Source organism: Myotis davidii, unplaced genomic scaffold (assembly GCF_000327345.1).
Source record: "Myotis davidii unplaced genomic scaffold, ASM32734v1 scaffold616, whole genome shotgun sequence".
Lineage (NCBI taxonomy): Eukaryota > Metazoa > Chordata > Mammalia > Chiroptera > Vespertilionidae > Myotis > Myotis davidii.
Window position 1 is genome coordinate 1,808,309 of NW_006291965.1, and position 13,869 is coordinate 1,822,177.

Sequence of the window (13,869 nt, forward strand, 5' to 3'; positions counted from 1 at the left end):
CAGTTTCACACTCATCTGGGGCCCCATCATTCCTCACCCAGCCTTGGCCCAGTTACATGCAAGAAACAGGAATTCTTTTCAAGGACCTACTTCTCCCCAATATTTCTCCTCCCACCTCGACTTCACTCTGGAATAGCTTTCCCTGTGTGCCTGTTTTCGTTCTTTCTACTCATCATCTATTCTCTGTGTCCTGAGTCCCCTTGAAAGCCATGCTTCTGAAACTCCAAGACTTAAGCCTTTAAAACTCAGAAGCTTTTCTTTTTTCCTCGAATTACCATGTCTGCCAGGAGTTTCAAGCCTCTTTGGACCTTTAGCTTTCTCTCTGCATTTTTGCTGAGTCATTCATTGACCAAGAAGGGGGGCGGAGGGTGGGGGAGAAGCTGAATCTTTAGCCTGAATACAGGGGAGGGCTGGGGGCACAAGGAAATGAGGGAAAACACTTCGTTTAAATCTCAGAATATCATTATCCCCAGCAGTGAGCCACCCCCTGACTTTTGGATCCACTCTAGTGGCTTGCTCTCGTCTTCTTGTATTCAATCTTACAAGTTTAACATTTCACTCCCTGGAAGAGCTGAGAGTAGGGGAAACCGGTTTCATCTCACTTGCCAAACTCAAGGAACCACAGCGGCTTCCTGCAGGCGTGTGGAAAAGGTTTGTTGAGGCTGCAGCTGGGCCTGTTGAGCAGAAGTAGATTGGTCCCACCGCAGGTGGGTAAGGGAGGCGATGAGAGATCACGTGGGCCGAGCCCTGGCCATCACCGGCTTATCGTTAGGGACAACCTTGGAGATTCACCTAGAACAGCGGTTCTCAACCTGTGGGTCACGACCCCTTTGGGGGTTGAACGACCCTTTCACAGGGGTCGCCTAAGACCGTCGGAAAACATATATATAATTACATATTCTTTTTGTGATTCATCACTATGCTTTAATTATGTTGGTAACAATGAAATTGGGGGTCACCACAACATGAAGAACTGTATTAAAGGGTCGCAGCATTAGGAAGGTTGAGAACCACTGACCTAGAACCTCCCTTTCCTAAATCATATAATAACTGTTGTGAGAGGACTTGAGGAAAGCCTATGAACAGAGGGAACTTCCCCCAAGCATAAAGGCTGTTTGACTTGAGGCAGGATCATCCCAAGGCCAACATTCCAAGTGGCACCCCCGGGAACTGGGAATGGAATGAGGACAGGTGATAGGACCCCAGCACATTGCTCCTCCCTTCTCCCCAGCTCCCAGACCTGGCCTCGGGGAAGGGTGGCAGAGCTTGTGTGGCTTGTACCCTTTGGAGTAAGCGCACAAACTAGTTATTTATTTCCTGGGCAGTGGGACTCACTGATGGTTTGTGAGTGGAAGACTGACAAGATAAGAGAAGGCCCATAATAAAATGAACCCAGCAGCCACAGCTGGCATGGATTGGAGGGGAGTGGGGTGAGGCGGGGAGTGGGGAGAGGCAGGGAGCAGCTGCTACAGCAGTCGGGGTGAGAGGTCTTCATGAAGGGGAATGTGTGCAGAGATAACACTGAGACAGGACCGAGTGCGCCTTCACAAGCCCTTCAGAAGCGTGACTATTAGAACTTGCTTGATAATGCCTTGTGCCCGGAGCCTCTGCATTTGCGTTTAGGGAAGCAAGGGATTTGCAGAAGTCAGTGAGTTAAAATGGCATGCTGCCGGCTTGGCCTGATGTAGGGAGGCCTGGTTGGGGACCCTCAAAGGGAAAACACACCCCCAAACCCCTGCAGAGTCTGAGGCAGCAGGCCCTGGGCGTGCCACTTCCACGTGCCTGCGGCCAAGGGAAACTTCTGGCCTCGGGCAGCTCTAGGCCACCCTGAGAAAGGTCAGGCTGCACTGGGATGTGGCCACAGCTCTGTCCCTCTGGGCATCTCTCCAAGGCTCAGAATAATTCCTCCAAGGCACAAGTCAGCCCCTCCTGCTGGAACAAACCAAATCAAAAACACAAAAACAAAGCCAGGGACAGCACGGAGAGGGGATTGCCTAGGAGGGATACACTCTGGGCAGGGCTGTCGGGGCTGCTTTTGACCTATTAAGGCCGGCCACTTGAGGATAACTGGTGAGGGAAGGGGAAATCCTGGTGTGGGAGTCGGGGGACAATGTAAAAATAGTGGGAGCCACTCGGCAGGGTTTCCTTCCTTCAGCAACATGTGAGAGAGCCTGCCTCTGCTCCTCCAAGGTTCGGGGTCCCTAAATTGATTCCCCTCCCCCACACTACCTTGCCTTTTTCTCTGTTTTGGTCTCATTTGCCCTCCCCAGTTCGCCTTCCTTGCACACTCCTTGCCCTCGTCTGTTCTCATCCCTGCGCCTAAAGCTGGTCACAACAGAATGTACTTCTGGGTCATCCTGAAAAGTCCCCAAGGAGAACATCATGATCGTTTCTTCTAGACGCCCAACCCCAGCTTGGCCTGGGCAGGTGTCCCTGGAAGATGCCTGAGCCCTCCAGTCACCTCCTTCACATTCCTAACACCACACTCACGGGGCCAGGAAAAGATTCGGGTTCTGTGGCCTTGGCTAACAGAACCTCTGCCTGCTCTGCTCCTGGCCCTTTCTGAGGACACAGCAGGGGAAGGGAGGGGAGGGGTAGCTGCAATTCAGCAACTCACCCCGCCCCAGCACGGGAGACATAAACATGTGAGGAGGTCACTCATCACATGAGGCAGCAGGACACATGCTCCGAGGGTGCTGACCACGCCTCAGAGTTCAGAGGGGAGAAAGGACTGGGGGCCGAGGAAAACTGAGAGGACTTAACGGCAAAGAGCCTCACAGGGAGGAAGAGAGAAAGCACATCCCACGTGGGGGGCTGTTAGAATAAAGGACGCCAACCCCAACAGAGCAGGGCCATTCTGGGGGCAGTGAGGGAGCAGGCCAGCCTGAAAGGAACACAGAGTTCGTGCTGGGGGTGGTAACAAAGGAAGCTAGAAAGCTCCATTGAAAGTAGCTTGTAGAGAGCCTTGAATGCCAAGTCAAGAGTTTGGAATTTGCATTCATAATGGAGAGACATAGAAAGTTGTTGAGTAGGGGAGGAACATTACCCAAAATGATGTGTAAGAAGATACCAAACCTTATGGTTGCAGCAGACGTGGCAGTCGGGCCCACAGCTAAAAACAACAGCAGCAAATTCTGAAGAATACAGAAAAGATATGGGGCCAGATGCCGCCCTCCTCCAGGATTGATTAACTGTGGTTAATATTAATTATTAATCACCCCCACCTCAGCATTTCTGCTGGGAAGAGGGCGGGAATCGGAGAGATTTGGCAGGGGCACCGTGGCCTTTCTTCCTCTGGGCAACAGGAATGCACCTTCCTCCCAGCCTTCCTGTGTGGGAGGGCTTCCCATAGAGATTCACCCATGGAGACTGAGGAACTTGAAAGAAGGGGAGGCAGGCTGTTCACTCCCTGCTCGGCAGCAGGGTGCTGCTCTGCCTTTGAGTCAGGAAAATGGCAATTGGAGCGACAGAGGTGGATGGAGCAGGGAGCTGTGGAGCACCTGCACTGCCACCATTTGGTATGACAACACTCGTGAGCTTCCCACGAGTCATGAGGACACCCCAAAAAGTAGCTAAGCTTAAAGACACGAGGTCCCCCTTATATGAAATACCCAGAATAGGCAAAGTCACAGACAGAAAGCAGATTAGTGGTTGCCTGGGGCTGGAGGGAGGGGGGAAGGGGAGTGACTGTTCAAGGGGTACAGGGTTTCCTTTGAGGATGATGAAAATGCTCTAGAATTAGATAGTGGTGATGGTTGCACAACATTGCGGATGTACTCATACATCAAATTGTAAACTTTAAAATAATTAAATTGGTAAATTTCATGTTGTACATTGAACACAATAGTTTCCTTTACAAATAGCAGCTGGGTTTCAGCCATCTTGTCAGCCGTCCGCAGGGCTGCCTGCCAGGAATGGGGCTCCAGAAGAAAGCCGCTATTCCTATAATGTGCGGGGCGGGACAATGGGCTTCAGACTGGAATCTGCTCTCTCTTGCCAGAGAACTAGACCCGGCTGAACCTTCTGAAGAACTCGCGCATGTGCCCTGTGGCGACTGTTCTGTTCAGTACTGTTCCCAAATATTTCCGATCACCCTGGCTAGGCACATGGTAAGATTATACTCCCGTCCCCTTTCCAGGTAAATGGGACCACGTGACTCGTTCTGGCCAATGAAATGCAAGTGTAAGCCACTCCTGGCAGCAGCATTTCAGTCCTGATACAAGTTCTGCGAGCTCTTGTTCCCCCAGTTGAGCATGGCCACGTTGGAAACCAGGGCTGTCCCATCAGCCCCAGTCTCTCAGTCTGGTGAACAGAGCTTCTAATGACCTGCAGTGGTCAAGTAGCATAAAAAGGGAAATAAGCCTTTGCTGATCTAAGTTATTCAAACGGGGGAGTGGTTTGTTACCACGGCTTGCCCTAGCCCAGGGATGGCGAAACTTTTGAGTTTGACGTGTCAGCATTTTGAAAAACCCTAACTTCACTCTGGTACCGTGTCACATATAGAAATTTTTTGGTATTTGCAACCATAGTAAAACAAAGACATATTTTTGATATTTACTTTATATATTTAAATGCCATTTAACAAAGAAAAATCAACCAAAAAAATGAGTTCGCGTGTCATCGGTTCGCCATCACTGCCCTGGCCCACCCTGGGAGAATCCGCATTGGGACCCTTGCCCATTGTCGGCCTCAGTGTGCCTTCGGTGTTAGCCAGGGACGTGAGCAGACAGAACTATCTCGGTGACTAGTTATAAAGAGAGAGAGTTGTCCCTGTCCCTTTCCTCTTCCTTCCCCAGCACATAAGAGCTGCCTGGTAGAGGGAGCGGGAAGTGAAAGCGTGCGCCATGCCTTCCCTGAGCAGAAGAGAAGAGATGAAATCAAATCAGAGATGAAGTGACTCTGGACACGTAGATGAACCCCTCCCACCAGGACTGGGGCTGCCGAGGAATACAGACCCTGCCAGACGCTTGTCGAGGCCACCATGGAGGGTCCAAGGTGGCCAATACCTCATCTCACGCCCTCGCACACTGCAGTCTCCTGCTGGGCCTCCCTTTAGGTGAACCAACCGGAAACCAAGGGCAGCAGATCCCAGGGCGGGCAGAGAATGGATCTGTGGACAGAGGGGGACAAATGGAAGCACCAACTAAATGAAGGAAAGGGGAGATAAAAGAGCAAGGAGACAGTGAGAAAATGGCTGCTGAAGCAGCCGGCTATTTTCTGGGTAAAGAAGCAAAATGAGGCAAGAGTAGCAGTGTCAAGCAAAGGTGTTTTCTAAGCTAAAGAGACCTGAGCATGCTTTCAACTAAGACCCAGTTCACCCAAACCACCCCATGACATCGTGGTGACCAGTTAATTCTGGCCCACCTCACTTTGGGGGGCGTACCCCCAGTATATCAACGATGAAGTGAAAGGAGCAACATGGTCACAACTCAACATTGCAAGCTCCTTGTGGGTCTAACTACAGGATAAGAGTTCCCCTTATCCATGGTTTCATTTTCAGCAGTTTGTTACCTGCGGTCAACCATGGTCCAAAAATGTTAAACGGAAAATTCCAGTTCTTAACTTTTAAATTGCATGCTGTCCTGCATTGGGTGATGGAAATCTTGTGATGTCCCACTCTGTCCTGCCTGGGATGTGAATCATCCCTTTGTCCAGCCTCCCCACCTGCACACGCTCCCTGCCTGTTGGTCACCCGGTAGCCGCCATCTTGGTTATCAAATAGACTGTCACAGAATCACAGGTTTGTGTGCAAGTAACCCTTACTTTACTAAATCATGGTCCCAAAGTGCAAAATCAGTGATGCTGGCAATTCAGACACACCAGAGAAGCCATTAAGTGCTCCCTTAAAGTGAAAAGGTGAAACTTCTTGACGTAATAAGGCATTTTATCATCTCACACGATCATAAGAAGAGTGACTATGGCACACTATTTTGAGAGAAAGAATGAGAGCATTCGCAAAATGTTTATTACAGTATATTGTTTTAATTGCTCTATTTTATTAATTATTGTTACTCTCTTACTAATTTATAAATTAAACTTTATCATAGGTACGTATGTGTGGGGGAAAGCATAGTACATATAGGGTTTGGTCCTGTACGTAATTTCAGGCACCCACTGGGCACTTTGGAACAAATCCCCTATGGATAAGGGGGGACCACTATATCCACCTTTCCCATAAGAGAAGGATAATCTTAAGAACAGGAAGACTTTCAGACATAGGAACACAAAGGCTACTGCATCGCATCCCTGGCTCCCTGGAGGCTGGCTGGATCTTGTTCAAATAATTTCTTTCCGGAGTTGTTGCCGGGAGGATTTAGAATGGCAAACATGGTGGTCAGTCTAGGTGAAGCTGCCTGTGCTCTTCATCCCTCTTCCTGAGCATTGTGGAGAGATCAGCACTGACTTTCCAGTAACAGCCAACTGTGGTCAACCTGTGCGCTGCATCCACTCCTGCCCTCCACAACACCCCTCGTCGGGATGGTTAAGAAGGAAGGATTCTCTTCGTCACCGTTGGAATGGTATATGGTGCGCATCTGAAAAGCCAGCAGAATCTGGATGCTAGTGGGTAGTTAACTAAGAGACAGCATGACTGCTGCATTCAGCATGAAGTGAAAAAGCTCAGGAAAAGGGGAGTGTGATCAATGGTCTTAGAGGGTCAGATAGACGCTGCCAGGAAAACAAGGAGTTAGGCTTGCAGAGTTCAGCCTGCTCGATGGTTCAGTACCGAAGTTCAGGGCACAGAGCACAGCTGTGCAAGCGGTACGCTGCATGGAACATCTCCTCACCCTGTCCTCCCACCCTCCTACCAAGGGATCAGGAACAGTTGACATCTGACATTCATTCCACTCACCAAACCATGCAACCTAGCATTCAGGCCTTTTTTTCTTTGCACAAAGATGCTATCCATTTGCCAAACCATGTTCCCTGGGAACTGCAGCACTCAGAGGTGGAGGGAGGAATTTATTTCTGATTCTCACAAAGATATATGCTCACAGCAACCCTGGCCAAATTCTTTCTAGTTGCTTATCATGCATTTACTCTTCATGTCCTGCCTGTAAAAGCATTGCATCATAATCAGAGCTTGAGTGGGAGAAATTCTGAAAAGATGATAACAGTAATAGCAATGCTGAAAACAGTCCCTCGTTTTGGTTTAGCCCTTAACGTTTGCGAAAGGGCTTTGGTTTAACCTTTGTAAAGGACTTTCCTACAGGGTCGCATTCAAGCCTCAGAACACCTGGATCAAATTGGGTAAAGGAATCCTTTTCCATGTAACAATTGTGGAGTTGAATCTCAGAGAGTGGGACTGAAATCTCAGGTTTATTTCAAATCTATGCTCTTTGCACTATATTGTATAAACTAAAAATATCTGCACATTTAGAAGAGCTTGTAGGTATCAGGTTGAATAGCCAGCACCTGTTCTCCTGTCTCCTGGGTAACAGAACAGTAGTTTCCCCCTGGGCATCTGCTGCCATTCTCAGCCTACATTCTCCTGTTCAGGGAGAAATGTGCAACTCAGGCCTGGCCATTCAAGCACTGCCATAGTGATTGGCTCAGGGATGGGCACGTGATCCAACCAGAGCCAATGAGAGGCAAGAAGACATTTGCATAGCGGTTTTCATTCAAAAAGGTGCCGAAGGAAGAGGATGAATTCACCCCCTCCTCCACAGACCCAAGGAATCTACCCCTGCATATGGAATGATTCCATCTGGAAAAAAAACCTAAGCACTGGTGGAGGGATCCCTTGACGTTGGGCAAATGACATTGAAGTTGACCTCCTCACATCGGCAAACAAGGGAAACCATAAGAAAAGCTGCGACACGATTTGGCCATAAATCCCATCCCCAGTGGGTGACCCATAATTATGAGGGAGCTCAACACCTGGAGCTTCTGCTTAAGAATAAAAAGGTTCATACCCACGTCTGGCACCCCAACTTTTAGGACATTTGCATCACCTCAAAAAGAGGGAGGCTCACCTCCTTCCCATTGGCCTTGAGCAGGGGAGCAGATGTGTCTGAGGTTGTTGCTCCTATCCTGCCCCAGGTGGGACGTGAGTCTGCATAAAGTCAGTGTGGATGATAGGACAGCCAAGAAGTGACTAGTGACATCATTTGAGCCTATAAATTGAGTCACACCTCCAAAGACTTTTTATTTACTTGAGCCAATATGTTTCTTTTATTACTTAGACAGCTTGAATGGTATCATCTGTCACTTACAACTAAAATATCTTGGCTAGTTCAGGTAGCTTCTTCCTCTTCTGTCTCATTAGCCATGTGCAAATGCAGGCAGTGCCATTCACAGCAGTGGGGGCCAGCATAAGGTTCAGTCACCAAAGACTGGGCCACAGAAATTCCCTCAGTGCTATTCTGTGGCTGCTCACCAATTCTGCTCAGCAACCTGGAAAAGGTGGAATGTTCCCTTTGCCAAGTGCCCAGTGGAGTAGCCTCGCCTGCTGGGAATTGTGAGACAATTGTGTGGTACAATGAGGAGTGCACTTCCCCTAGTAGAGGAGGCTGATCTATGTGCTCTAATTGTGCTTAGACACCTGAGTCAGCTAGACCCCTGATGGTGAAGAAATGGCTCCTAATGGTAATGGAGGCTACATGCAGGAGAGAGAGCCTTCTCCTGCAAATATGAGATATAAGTCCTCTCTTTTGGTCTGACTGGGCCATCATAGGTCATGTACTCACACTGGATCAATTGCCAAGAGAATGGCATGCATTGATTGGCTTAGATTAATCAGGGTCTACCCTGAAGCTGGAAATGGTGTCACTTTGGTTATCCCTGAGTCACACTGGGGAAGGAAAATTCCCAAACTGGAATTCTGTTGAGAAGAAATAGGCACTAGATGTTGGATAAGATCAAGAATGTCATTATAGTCACTACTTGACGAGGTGACCCTGACAGATCCCTCTAACTCTTTGGCCCTTAGAGTTCTTATCTGCAAAGTGAAGATGATGTAATGAAGGATATCAACACTCCCTTTCTATTCTAATCTGCTGTGACTCTATCAATTCCTAATGCAAAACAGGAAACCCACGTGGGTAGTATGTTGTGGAAGGGAAAACTGGTGATGGTAGTAATTGCTCATGTTCATTCATTTCAAAGTTGCTTCACTTTGGGGGAGAGGTTTAAAAAGGGCCTAGGTGTGTCCTACTTAAAACCCAAAATCAGATCCACAAAACACATACACTTAGGTGAGACTACACATACTACAGTTGCTGCACAAAGGGATTTGCCACAGTTCTCTTTCCTGTTTTCCATTTCTAGATAATACGATGATATGATGTCTTAAGCTTGAAGAAATTGCTTTTACAACCTTTTGATGTTTCTTTGTTTTTTTGTTTGAGGAATTCTGCTGTTTCTCCACACTTGAGAGGGCATTACAAGCTGCCTTATACAATAAATATGGAACTAAAGAGACTTTCAAAGAAAGTGTGGGGAAATAAGTGCAGCTCAGTTCCGCATAAATCAATTTATCATTTGTATGTTTTAATAATTTCACTGTCACTCCTGGACTCTATTAAGGACATTCATGTCCAAACAACAGTGTTCTCCTTTCCCTCTCACATTTGTTCTTCTTTTGCATGCCTTTAAGTCATAGAATGAGGGAGCAGCACAGTTGTCTTCGCTGGTTCCACAGCCAAAATTCCATGTAAAAATCTAGCAGCTTCTAAGAGCATGAGGATACATCAGTCTTACTCACTTCTGACTCTCAGCACTTCCTTCTCAGATCCCTCCTGCCTCTTACCTTAAATACTCCCTACCTTGTGCCTCTCTTGAGATCACTCTCTGTGCATAAGCAGGCCCATTGTGCACCAGGAACTCTGCAAGTACTGCACCAGCATTCCTTTATGACACGCCCCTCCTCCTCCTCTTCCAGAACCACCCCATGGACTCTGATCCTGCCAGCTTGGTACAAAAGTTTGCTGGACTCTGGCAAATGAAACCACATAATACAGCAGGTAATGTTCCTTCCCGCTCAGACCTCTTCCCCAGTCATCTTCCCCACCTGGCATGTCAACTCCTTAAAGCTTAGGAGACTCCAAAAATATATATTAACATGTTCTCTAGTGTCTCCAGGGATAGGGAACTCTTCCTCGAGCAAAGCAGCATACAGAGAGGAGAGTCAATCCATAAAATAATGGGAATATAAATGAGTTTTGAAAGGAGTGATTTACGTTTTTAAACAGTCTGATTTTAAACAGGTTCCCACTTCTGTACAGTCTTAGAGTTCACAAAATGATCTACGGGTCTAGTCCTCAGATATGTTCTTGTGGCACTCGGTGTTCTTAAAATTGAAGGATTCTGCATACAAATACTAGCATGTCTTCTCCTAAAAACAAAACAAAACCCAAATGTTCTGGTAACATTAGGTCCAGATTCATTTGGCAACAGTCAGCCAGACCTGGGTCAGTGTTCCCCTTTGAGCTAGAACTCCTGCCTCCCCCCAGCTCTGCCACTCCTCTTTACCCTCTATCCTGCCCTCCCTTCTCCCTCTTGTCCCTGCCTGACCCCAGCCCCACTCCCAGGCAGGTGTGTGAGACTGCAACTCCTAGTTTACAAAGCACTGCTGCTCCGCACCCCCCAGACACACCCCAATCTCCACCACCACCACCACCATCACCCCACCCTCCCTCGCATGGCTGCATAACCTCATTTAGGCATCACAGTCATCCTTTGCAACAAACAATCCTCAATTACAATTTGGGGGGAAAAAAGATTTTTCCAAATTTCTTTACTATAAAGTTGTATTCTGCAACACATAAGAAGTAAATTCTAGGCAGTGATAACCTGTTCAAACAGATTGGACTTAGCCATTATTTTTCTCTCCTGGACCTGGTCAGATTATACAACTATCTATATATATAAAAGCCTAAGCAACCGTTAAGATGGAATGACTGGTCAACCAGTCACTATGATGCACATTGACCACCAGGGGGCAGACACTCAATGCAGGAGCTTCCCCCTGGTGGTCGGTGCACTCCCACAGAGGGAGCACCCCTCAGCCAGAAGCCAGGCTCACGACTGTCGAGTGCAGCTGTAGCGGTGGGAGCCTCTCGCGACTCTGTGGCAGCACTACCAAGTGGCATGGCAGCAGCAGGCATAGCGGGCTGGGATGAGCATGAGTGGCGCAGCGCCCAGCCCCAGTTCGGGCTCCTCCCTGGCTGCCTGCCACTTGGCGCACTGCTACATCCCCCGAGGGGTCCCAGGTTGCAAGTGACTATGTCATAACTTATAAACTGCTACATCCTACACACAGTTAAGCAAGGAAGGTGGCTTCCGCAGTATTTGAAAAAGAGATCTGTGGCTGCTTAATCCTAATTCATCAGAAGAACTTCCAAACTGTCCACATCCTGTTTATTATTCATGGAGATAAACATGCATTCCTATATATTGGGGAAGATTAACCAAAGATCTTATATGCAAACTAGAGGTCCAGTGCACAGATTTGTGTACTGGAGGGGTCCTTCGGCCTGGATTGTGGGGATCAGGTCGAAACCGGATCTCAGACATCCCACAAGGGGTCCCGAATTGTGAGAGGGTGCAGGCTGGGCTAAGGAACACCCCCCACCCCCACCCCCCAGTGCATGAATTTCGAGCACCAGGCCTCTAGTAATATATTATAAATACTGGGAAGATTTTTAAATCCTGACATGAGGATGCATACCAAACCACATAATTTAGATTCTCTAAGGGTGGACTCCAAGCATCAACAATTTTTAAAATCTCCAGATGATTCTAATGTGCCCCCAAGGCTGAGAGCCACTTTCTTAGAGTCTTCCCTAAAATCAGTGGCTACCCCACCCCAGTGAAGGAAAGGAGATGAGTGAAACATTCCCCAACTCCTGACTATAGTAAAAGTGAAATTGTTACCACATCTTTAAAGTCTAATATCCTGGGATATATTCTGTCTCAGAAAATAATAATAGTAACTAGCTGAACTTATTCCTCACACATTCTAAATAAATCTACTCTCTTGTAAGATCTCTCGTTGCCCACCCATCTCACATGCAGACCAGTGGCTGGCCAAGTCTTACCTCTGAAAGTGCCTCTATCAGGAGCTGTTTAGAGGGCTCCTGAGCGGAAGGTCACTGCAATTATTTTGTTATGCTTTTGCTACAGAGGAATTTAACTAAAAGGGGCCAGGGAGGGCACCCGAAATGTTCCAAGTATTCACCAGGCAGAAGCACTTAAGCAAGAGGGACACCTTCTGCTGGAGAAGCGCCAGCTTGGGGCTGAGCCAAGGGCGTGCACACGTGTGGCCTTCGCCAGGGACTAAATGTAGGCACAGGAAGTCAGCTCGGGCAGCCTGGGGACATTTGAGGTGAAGCCGTGATTTAGTTCAAGGCAGAACCTGTTCTGTTAAAACCATTTTCAAATGTTCCCCAGCCTCTGATTGTGGGGACTGACAATGTTCCAAGAATCAGAGGCCAAGTTGAGGAGGAAAATAAAACTATTCCTACCACTGGCTCAGGAACACGTGATCATTCCCTGACCCAGAGGTGGAAGTGAGCACTGTACAGAGAACAAGACCTTGTTCTCTATTTGTCCAGTAGTATCTCTAAATAACGTCAAGGCAGAGAGCATTGTTACTCACCAAAAGTATTTAATAAACAGCTACTTGGCTTAGGGCTGTGCGACATGACTAACAAGGTTGGCCTCTAATTTCTAGGTGGTGCTTATAAAATATAGGCATAATTAAATGAACACTACGCTAAGTTTTTCTTTCTATGTAGTCACCTTATCACCACCGCTAACTGATAAGGCCACTTTAGATTTATGAACACATTACCATAACTCTTGCTCAAGATGAGGATCCTATCTCGTTTTGAGATACACCTATCATATCAAATGATAGAGGCTCACCTCTGTCGCTGGCAGAGATGCAACACCAACTATTTGCACGAAGCAGCCGGCATAAGGCAGCACAGCAGCTCCAGGTCTGCACTGAACAGCTGGAGGATGTCAGCACCAGGCAGGGCGCTGTGGGGAGGATCCGCTGCAGGAAGAAAGGCAGCGCTCGTCCAGAGCCCTGTTAAGCCAGTTGATCACTTTCATCTGACCCTCCGCCCAACCTGAGCTGGTTGGGAATCAGCCCAGGCTAGTTAGGGTCTGGGGAGCAGTTTCAGGTCAGGTGCCAGAGGGCTGTCCTGGGAGGTGTCATCCACTTGCACAGACATTATGGAGCGTGGATCTTGCAGGAAGCACCGCAACAGAACTCTTTTAGTGACAAATTACAGAATCTCAACAGAAATCAACCTGAGCAAAAAGAGAATTTATTGACTTCAAGGAACAGTCACGGCTGGATCTAAGTGCTCAAAAGATGTTACCCATCCCCAAAGATGGTTGCTTTCCATCCCTCGACTCTGATTTCCTCCTGGCTGGCTTCCCCTTCAGGCGGGCCTTCTCCCAGTGCCATCAGGCCCTCTCCCAGTGGAGGCAATAATGATGGCCAAGAGCCCCTGGCTCGCTTTCCACCAGTGTAGCATCCTCAGTTCTAATGAGAACTTAGGGCTCATTTCCGTTGGACTAACCAGACTCACCTACCATCTGTGAACTGAGCCCGTCTCTCTCACATGCTCACTCCTCATCGGAGGGGGAGTGGTCAGCCCCGCTCATACAACATGGACTAATCCTTTGGGGAATGCCCACAAGAACACTGAGATCTTTTTCTTAAGGTGAAGGGAAGCTGAGTGTCAAAAACAGCAGCTCTCCTACATTGACTATGCTGGCCCTGTTTGTGGATCCTAGAGTCATGACACTTCTTACCTTCAATGTCAATTCAATAAACAGTTTTAAAATGAATGAATCTGATTGAGGGTATAAGCAGGGACCATTTAAATACTCTACAGTAGCCGGGCGCAGTGG

General features: G+C 47.9%; 1 long non-coding RNA gene across 1 annotated transcript; it reads right to left on the reverse strand.

Annotated features, from left to right (window-relative positions):
• Positions 1 to 2,543: 2,543 nt before the first annotated feature.
• Positions 2,544 to 12,267, reverse strand: LOC107183321. Its single transcript, XR_001514102.1, has 3 exons — positions 12,039 to 12,267; positions 4,956 to 5,110; positions 2,544 to 3,112 (listed from the first exon to the last, which is right to left on the reverse strand). It is a non-coding gene; the product is annotated as an uncharacterized LOC107183321 (long non-coding RNA).
• Between the last annotated feature and the right edge of the window lie 1,602 nt (positions 12,268 to 13,869).